The sequence below is a fragment of the Nymphalis io genome, chromosome 7 (assembly GCF_905147045.1).
Source record: "Nymphalis io chromosome 7, ilAglIoxx1.1, whole genome shotgun sequence".
Classification (NCBI taxonomy): domain Eukaryota; kingdom Metazoa; phylum Arthropoda; class Insecta; order Lepidoptera; family Nymphalidae; genus Nymphalis; species Nymphalis io.
The window spans coordinates 4,179,703-4,189,410 of record NC_065894.1 but is presented as its reverse complement, the minus strand read 5'-3'; positions in this window follow the sequence as shown (position 1 = coordinate 4,189,410).

The window sequence follows — 9,708 nt, the reverse complement described above, 5'->3', positions numbered from 1 at the left end:
CTATTACCTCTGCACCGCTAGACTCAGCCTTTGGGCTAAATAAGAGCCAGCTCTTGGGTCACTGGTCTGTTATTTAAATGAAATCGTCAATGATTTTGTAAACGGATCATATTTACAACTTTTTGGCAGTTAAAAATCTCAAATACAATTATTCCATATCATATTACACATTAAAAAGCCGAGATGGTCTAGTGGTTAGAACGCATGAATCTTAACCGATGATTGTGGGTTCAAACCCCGGCAAGCACAACTTAATTTTCATGTGCTTAATTTGTGTTTATAATTCATCTTGCGCTTGACGGTGAATGAAAACATCGTGAGGAAACCTGCATGTGTCTAATTTCATTGAAATTATGCCACATGTGTATTCTACAAAGGAGAGGAGGCCTTAGCCTAGCAGTGGGACATTAACAGGCGGTTACTACAGTACACTGTATATTACACATTAGGACTCGTTATGTGGATTCAATTGTTGTAATGAATTTCTTTGCCCCCATCACAACGGGACACACTTATCTCTTGCGAAAGTATCAATCAAATAGTGTACGAAAATAATCCTCGGGAAAAGGCGATGGATCAGACGTACTTTGCAAAGAAAAAGACAAAGTAGACATGTGGCATTGCAATGGCGCTTACGATGGAAGCTCAGAGGGTTATGTGAACGTAAATGAAGAAGGGCGATAATTCTAATTAGCAACGTCCTCCATTCAATTCCCAGGCAGAGGACTGATTAAAAAATATGTTTGAAGTAGGAACTCTGAATCGTAACTTTTGAATCATTTTTTAATTAAATAAATTACATAAAAGCTAACACCTCTTCACTATGTAGATTCTACTTAAAAAAACCTGCTTGCAACTCAGTAGTTGTTCTTTTCCATCAATCATATTTACGTAGAAACTGTATTGTATACTTCAGTCTGAAGTGGCAGTGGGCTGGTTACTTACGTCAAAGGACCGTTAGAGCAGACGAGTCCTAGTGGAGGCCGTGGAACAGTAAAAGAAGCGTAGGGTGGATACACAGACTTGTGGACCGATGATATGTAGAAGGTAGCGAGCGTTTAGAGGCGGAAGGCAGAGAGGCGAAAAGCTTTGGCGCACCTTGCCTCACCCTGGAACTTAACAACCCAGTTTGTAAAGAGACTTTCTAAATAGACTGGTAGAAATTTCTTATAATAACTGTGTGCACCTAAATAATAAAATAAATGTATACCAACTGCACTTAAAATTAAGTTTCATAATTATTTAATATCATAATATAAGATCCAGTATTTTGTTCTAAATAATATAAAAATTAACGTGTTGGATAAATATATAAAGATATAACATTAATCATCATAAAATGTTTTTCTTTTTGAATCTAATTTCCCTGTTCAATATATCACAAAGTCGCCATTGATCGGCTCCGGAGATACAGTATGGCCATTCCAACTTTTTATCAGGGGCGCCTTGCCCGGTGTTAACCTCTGTTGAATATTTATACAGAAACCTCCCCTTCGAGACTATGTGTTGTAATCTGTTTGCAGTAAAAAATATTGGTGTTTGCTTACCATATAATATCTGAGTTTTTGTTCACTTTGACTGTTATAATTAAAGATAATAAGTTTTCGATAACGCATTATGGTGAAGAATAATTGTTGTTTTAATTATTATAAGGGTATAACAGGGATTCTTTTTTTTATAGAATAGGTTGGCGGACGAGCATATGGGCCACCTGATGGTAAGTGGTCACCAAACGCCCTTAGACAATGGAATTGTAAGATATGTCAAACATCGCTTACATAGCCAATGCGCCACCAACCTTGGGAACTAAGATGTTATATCCCTTGTGCCTGTAATTACACTGGCTCACTCACCCTTCAAACCGGATCACAACAATAACAAGTACTGCTGTTTTGCGGTAGAATATCTGATGAGTGGGTGGTACCTACCCAGACGAGCTTGAACAAAGCCCTACCACCAGTTAAATCCAAATAACGTGTTCTTTTGAAATATACACTAGAGTAAAAAACAGGTATATATGAAATTGTATTAATTAAACATTACTCGAGAAATGTTTAAATAAATTGCAAAGTGATGCATGTTCACACAATTAATTAATGAATATGTAAACAAATAAAATGTAGAAAAAAATCTAAAATAAATAAGCTGAAAGAATGGTCGAGATTATAAAACGGAAAAAGACGCATAAAGTGGCACGCAGGGACGCGACTGCTAGCGCACGCGCTACTTCGTAAAGCTATGGCGTGCACATGTTTGCTTCTATTATTGTAGGCTAGGAAAGATAGCACCAAAACAGGGTTGCTCAGAAAAAGTGTAAGAAACATCACCTTACACTGTAAGTGTAAATCCTATTGTTTGTCTCGTTAGGGAGTTTTATAATATTTGTATTTTTACACAGGGGACTACATTATAGAAGAAGAAGTCAGCCGATTTACTAGTATCATATATTTCATTAAAGATTTGAAAATCGTTTTGAATCAAATATTTGAAGCTGATACCTCTGAAGCTGATGATCAATCGTCGCAAAGATAAAAACATGCATGAAGTAGACAATATACAGATTTCTTCATTAGAACGAGACTTACATGCAATATATAGAGTCAAAGACTCAGATGCTGGTTCTAATTCTAGTACACCTTTTCATTAATTATAACATTATTTTGAAAACGAAATAATATATAATATATTGGTAGTCACAATTTAAAACCATCTACTATCACTTGGTAGTGATTTTATAGCCGTCTGATATAATCAAGCGCAAAACCAAAGGCTTTAAGTGTTTCCTGAGGCTCGGAAGTAACACTCAATACAATATCAGCTTGTATTATATGTCCCAGCGCCTGTCAATTGGTTACACATGTGGCGGAATTACATCCGAACCATACATGCCTCACAATTTTCCTTTACCACCGAAAAAATATTATAATATGTGAACCCCCAATTTTTAGTTATGATTCAATAGCCACTGGGGCATCACATTGATGGTAAAGTTAAATTTCTAGTCGGCGGTGTTACCCTTCTACCTCAGTCTACCACCTGCCAAAAAATTGCATGTATTTTAAATGTCCCATTATTACCTTATAATATCATATGGTCATGGCTACAGACCGGTAGTATAAATAAGATAAAACTAAGCTCGCCATACTCCACCTGTCGCCAAGACCCACCTGTCCCATGCTGAGGTGAGACGAGTTTTTACGGTCCAATAACATATACTAAGCTTCATTAATGTGATAATGGTCAAGTTTTTTAATCTAATACATTCGTATCCGTGATTTATTTGCTGTTGAATAATAGTAAATAACTTTCTGATATAATTACATATTATGACATGACAAAATTTTAATATGTATTACTGATTATATATTAATAATGTATATTTACTGTTAGTAAAATGACTGCCTATAAAAAACCTGCTTGAATAATGTAAATTTTAATTAATTAATATATATTATATATTATTATTTGACGAGCCGGTTGGCGTGGTTGGTAGAACACTTGCCTTTCACGCCGAAGGTTGTGGGTTCGATTCCCACCCAGGACAGACATTTGTGTGCATGAACATGCCTGTTTGTCCTTAGTCTGGGTGTAATTATCTATATAAGTATGTATTTACAAAATAAAAGTAGTATATGTAGTATATCAGTTGTCTGGTTTCCATAGCACAAGCTTTCTACAAGCTTAATTTGGGATCAGATGGCCGTGTGTGAAAAATGTCCCAGGATATTATTATAGTATTATTACTAGGGTATTATAATATATATTATATGTATCCGATATATATCGAGTATTATGTATTATGTTTTTTCGGAATAGTACTCGATAGATTCGCCAAGAATTAGTTATGTGGAAACCTGACTGGTATGTGTGCTAACATTAATATCATAGTTTTAAGAATGAATGTACTGTTTGTTTCCGAAATAAATAAAAAAAAGAAACTCAGAAGTCATTCTTTTCTACCAATTAAACAACAGATATGTTAATATAATAGAATATAATTTAAATATAATAGTTTTATCCTAATAAGCGTGGTAAAATATAATTAAATATATTTATTAATGGAATTTATTATTAAATATTTAAAATGAATGTTGAGTAGAGCGTGTGTTTTATGACATATAGGTACACACACACACATACATACACACACACGCGCGCGCACACACATATACAGATAGGTACGCATACACCACGTTCAAAATATTTTCTCAGCTTAAAAAGTAAATGAAATAAAAATTGCATGCATGGATGAGGCTCCTGCCACAACTAAAAGTAGCAATACTAGTAACTTACTAGGATAGTCCCAATTTCTGTTTATAGTTTTGTACTGAAACCTATGTGTTTTTAGTTTTATTTAAGAGAAACTAATAAAACGAATGCAAGTACAATTGGGCTTAGCTTAAATTATGGAATGATAACGAAATATATTGAATTGTCAAAAATATATATCTCAATCATAAAAAAATACTTATTAGATTTTTTGTTAACGAAATATGCCAATGTTGGTAAATATTTTTTAAATCTATTGTGCCTTTAATCGCAATGGCTAACTCATCCTCAATCCAGAACACAGGAATAACTATTGATATTTGATAGTACAATAATAGATGCGTAGGTGGTACCTTGCCTTGCAAGACTTACTACCTACCACTACTTCTACGAAAAGAATAGTTCGAGAATAGTTTGTTAAACAAATAAATGTTTATATTGAAAATATAACACCAAATCATAATTGATGTAAATAACTCATTCAAAATCCAAATACTGGTAACACATTAATATATGTTTACATTTAGAAAATGCGTTTAATCCGAAAGTATAATGTCAAGAAGCGAACGTCGATACAACATACAATGCAATAATAATGACAAATAAATACTCAAACATCAATAGGTCGTAATTTCAAAATCGTTTTACAACATGTCACTATCGAAATCAAAAACATATTTATTTGTTCTTCCAAAATAGCTGTATTCATTAAGTTGCTATGAATTGACCATTTCAATAATACATAACACTAACAAATTACGTACGCAATTTAGTTGATAGCTTGCGATGTCGTTTCATCGTGATCTTAAAATCGAATGGATTACAAGGCAAATATTTGATCAAATATTGGTGCTAGCGTATAAAAACGGCTTCGCGACGACGACGCGGCAAGAAAATGAAACAGAACGTGATTATCAACGTAGTAACAGCTGCTTGCTAAGAGCTCTATAAAATGTTTAAAGATAACTTTTAACAATAATATACATTGCTCTTTTTACTATAAAATGTTATTCAACATTTCTCGTTCACAAACCAATGTATTATGAAACAAGACTAAAGTCGAGAAATTATTCACAGTACAAGCAACATACAACATACAAACAATTATTTAACGCACACATACACATCAGCCCTCTTTCGAGACAGACAGAATGAAAGAAGCTATTTCCACAGGGTATCTATTGACGTAAAATGATAAATTATTCTTTACCGCTATACGCTTAAGGTGTAAATTGCGTGTGAAATTGTTTTTAGATGGTAAATAGGGGCAAATGAATGAGACGAACTGGGCGTAGCTTTGACATCGATGTTAAATTGTGATCCCTTAACTTGATTACTTGTTGAAAAATAATTAAATATTCTATCTATCTATCTAGTTCTATCATTATTTCGTTTATTATTTTCGAATATAAACGTTATATCAGATACATTGTACATTTACATAATTTTAGTGTTAATTTTTTTATGTGTTTGTGTTATTTTTAAAAAATTTAAATATTCAATAGAGCTGAGCTCGATTCAGGTAAAATATCCGGTCTCCTAATCGCCGCCATTATGTTTATGACATATTTAAATAGGTGGCGCCTTGTCGCCCTATCGGTATTTGTAACATAAGGTCGAAAACATACAAAATTACAAAACTTAAGTATTTATTTCACTATTTTCTTTCATTTATGATTATCAAGACAATAAAAAATATTTTTTATATAAGATAAACAAATAAAAAAACAAACAATAATAATATAATATTTAAGTACTAAGAACATGTTAAGCGTTTGTTATGTCCTATATTTAAAATTATTTTTACTATAACATTAGTGTGGGTCTTATCATTCTTACAGAGAATAAATTACAAATCTAGATAAAACTACAAACACAATTACCGTTGTATTAAGTTCGACCCCAATCGTTGTATAGTGTGGGACCGCCCTAATTTAATGTAAGCTGACAACAGTAGTCAGTACGTGACATTTGCGCTGAGAGTCACGCCTTTATGTTTTCGTATAATAATTGGGTGGCAATAAAATTAATACATTTCATACATCAGGCAATAAGAGCCGAGAAGCCCAGTCGTTAGGCCGACATCTTAACCGAAGATTGTGGGTTCAAACTCATGCAAGCACTGAACTTGCATGTTCTTAATATTTGTCTGCATATCGTGCTCAGCGGTAAAGGAAAACATCGTGAAGAAACCTGCTGGATGAAAATCTATTAAATGTGTATGCGCGAATCCGCATTGGAGCAACGTGGCGGAATAAGACCTTTGCCTCAAATGGAAATGAGGCAATAGCTCACCAGTGGCATATTTACATTGTATTTTACTTTTACCTTTAGACAGTAACAATTAGACAGTAACAAAATTACACAAGTCGCAGAGTTGTTGTCGTCTATATGTATGAATATGGCAGTTTTAATCTATTCTTTTTTTCCTGAGGATATGCAACATATTCAAGCAGTTATAACAAAACTTACAGCCTAATAAAATATATATTTTTGACTAAATTTATCTTTAAATTAAAAACTTAGATTAATTCACTATGTTAGATAACACGTGTCATCAAGACATTATATTTTATTAAAACTGATAAATGCAATTTCTTTGATGGTTATTACCTGGGCTTGGCAACACTTACGTTTATTTCAAGTAAAATATAAGCAGAATTGTGTCGACTTAAATGTATAAGGTAAGTATGTATTAATTATTGTTGTTCAACGTGGAATGGTGGCAAGCATGCTAGCGACGGACGTGACGCAGACCAGGCTAAATCGAAATACTGTTTTGTTGGTTGAAAAATTAGTTACATTCATACAAATGAATATTAAAAAATTAACTATCTATATTAATATGTTGTCTATACGCTCGTAAAAAGCCTTTATAAGGCGTTTATATTTGTTTTATTTATTTTAAAATATTTATAAGTGTATTTTTTTTTCATTATATATATTTTTTAACACATGGACATTATATTTTTATTATTTACAGAGTTACATTGTTCGATTCATAGAAATGACTTTCGCATATATTCAGTGAAATAGCACACACGAAATAGTTTCTAAATTGTGATTATTATATTCTGTCGCGACAAAAATACTTATCGACCATAAATTTGTTTTATTTTCTATGTTCTAGAACTATAATATATAATTTACATATAACACAAATGTAAAAAAAAGTAATTAGTGATTTTTCTTTATTAACCTCAACATTTATGTTGTTAAAAATATAATTAAACTTATATACGATATTAAAATATTGTCTTACAATTTCGGTAAGTTTAAGCGTTTTCAACGTATTTTGTTTCCAGATTTTTAAATAGAATATTATCCGTTTATTTCTTGAATATTTCTTACTCATTACTAACCATGTTAATTTTTAAATGTTTGTAAGAGCATACATATATCACATGAAAACGTATCATCCACCTAAATTAAACGAGAGAGTTCATACAGATTAATATGTCATTAATACGTTATCAAAATAAGAAAGATTTATACAAATTTAAATTCTATTCAAACAAGCAAACGAACTAATTTACCCTAAGCATAACAATACAACGAAACCTCCAAAAAATTGTTTCAATGAAGAATATGTCTTGTGTAAAAGTTTTAGAGTCAAAATTTGAATGAATGATCGTAGAGGCCATTGCCACAAACACACAGGCCAATGCCACAAACACATGTTGGCGCTGCATCGCCACCTCACCTGACCCACCTCGCCTCCTTTGTTCCAGCCGAATGTTTGAGACACGAGGGTAAAATGGTTTGAAGTAGAGGTCAAACTGATTGGTTCGCGTTATATGAGTCAAGCCGGGGGGCGCAGGGACGGAATCAATGAACTCAGTCGACTCGACCGACAAAAGGACGTTTCGCTTGGCAGGTAATTAACTTAATATCAATCCTTTTTTTCTAAAACATAATATGGTTAAGCAGTTTAACGGACGACTTGGGTCTCACTCGGACTGACTTTAAGTTTCGGGACCAATCTTATATTTCGATGAGTGTACATTTGAATAGTTTTCCCGTCCACGTAGACAAGTGCGAATTATAGAATATTTGAAGGTCGTTCAGTTATAAGCGGAAATTAAGGACGTTCAACTTAAGAGCTTTCCGCGAATTTTATATGATTATTATGTAAGCCTTAACAATGGTAGAACATGTTGACAAATGATTGGCATCGTGTGTCCACCCTTGTCACCTCTTGTAAAAGAATTCTTTATTACAGTACACACTTTGCAAATAAAGGTTGTTTCAACGTTAAAAAGGTTACACTGGTTTCATTCTGAAATTGATTTTGCCTTAAATATAAATTATATATATTGCATACATATAGAATGACATTAATCTTCGAAACGAATGAAACCTAAACTTGCTTCGAATTATTACCTAAAATAATATTAGTAAGTAACACTATATTATACTAATAGCATCGTTAGTTATACAATATAACATCTATAATTACATATTCAAAATATCGCATTTATTGCCACGGAATTTTTTCTAATTACCTACCTTATTTATTATGACGAGAACATGAAATGCACGCTTGTCCTGTGAATAGTATAAATTCAAAGTAGGTGAAACTGTGAAGCACAGGTACTTATATGCCATTATATACCATTATATACTAAAATCTTCTCCGAAATGCACCGTATCTTCTGGTATAAGTTATGTGTATATTGGCTTAGTAGGTTTGTCAGTTAGGCAAATAAAACCTAACATATGAACAGGTAATAATTAGTAAATATGAATAAATATGTTTAATGCACATTTTTTTGACAGACTTTAACAAAGGTTTTATTTCCTTTAAGGTTTTCCTTTCCTCTGTACGTTTGCATTTTCATTGTTTGTATGTGTGCGTATTTCAGACACTATACGATCGATTTTTATGGTCCTTTCAATGGAGTAAATAATGTACTTCAAAAAATTAATACGTAAATATAAAGGTACCGTTATTATTTACAGAATTATAGATAAATTATTAATGTTGATTGATAAAATCGACTTCATTTATAATAAGTACCAATTGACCACACCATCAAATAATATATATATTTTCGTTTCCAAAAATATCTAATTATATTTAAATTATTTAAACAGAATTAAATGCGGTCAAAAGCTAGTTTACAGAGTGCGATGTCTCCTCGATTACAACTAGTTACAGACTCGACCTGCCTCAGAGAGTTAGTTCAGTTCAGTTTACAAAACACTCCGACTCGCGACTTCATTTGCCTTCGAATAAAAATATCCCTCAAGCACAGGATATAAACAATCACAGCAAAGAGTTTTATTAACATACATCAAGCGGTTTTAGCATGTTGTGATACAGATAGGCAAACGGTAAGACAGTACTTTAATCAATACAAAGTATGTTTCGTTAACATATAAAACGAGGTACGGATAATCTTAATTTTTAGTGTAATTTAAATTATTTTAATGTTT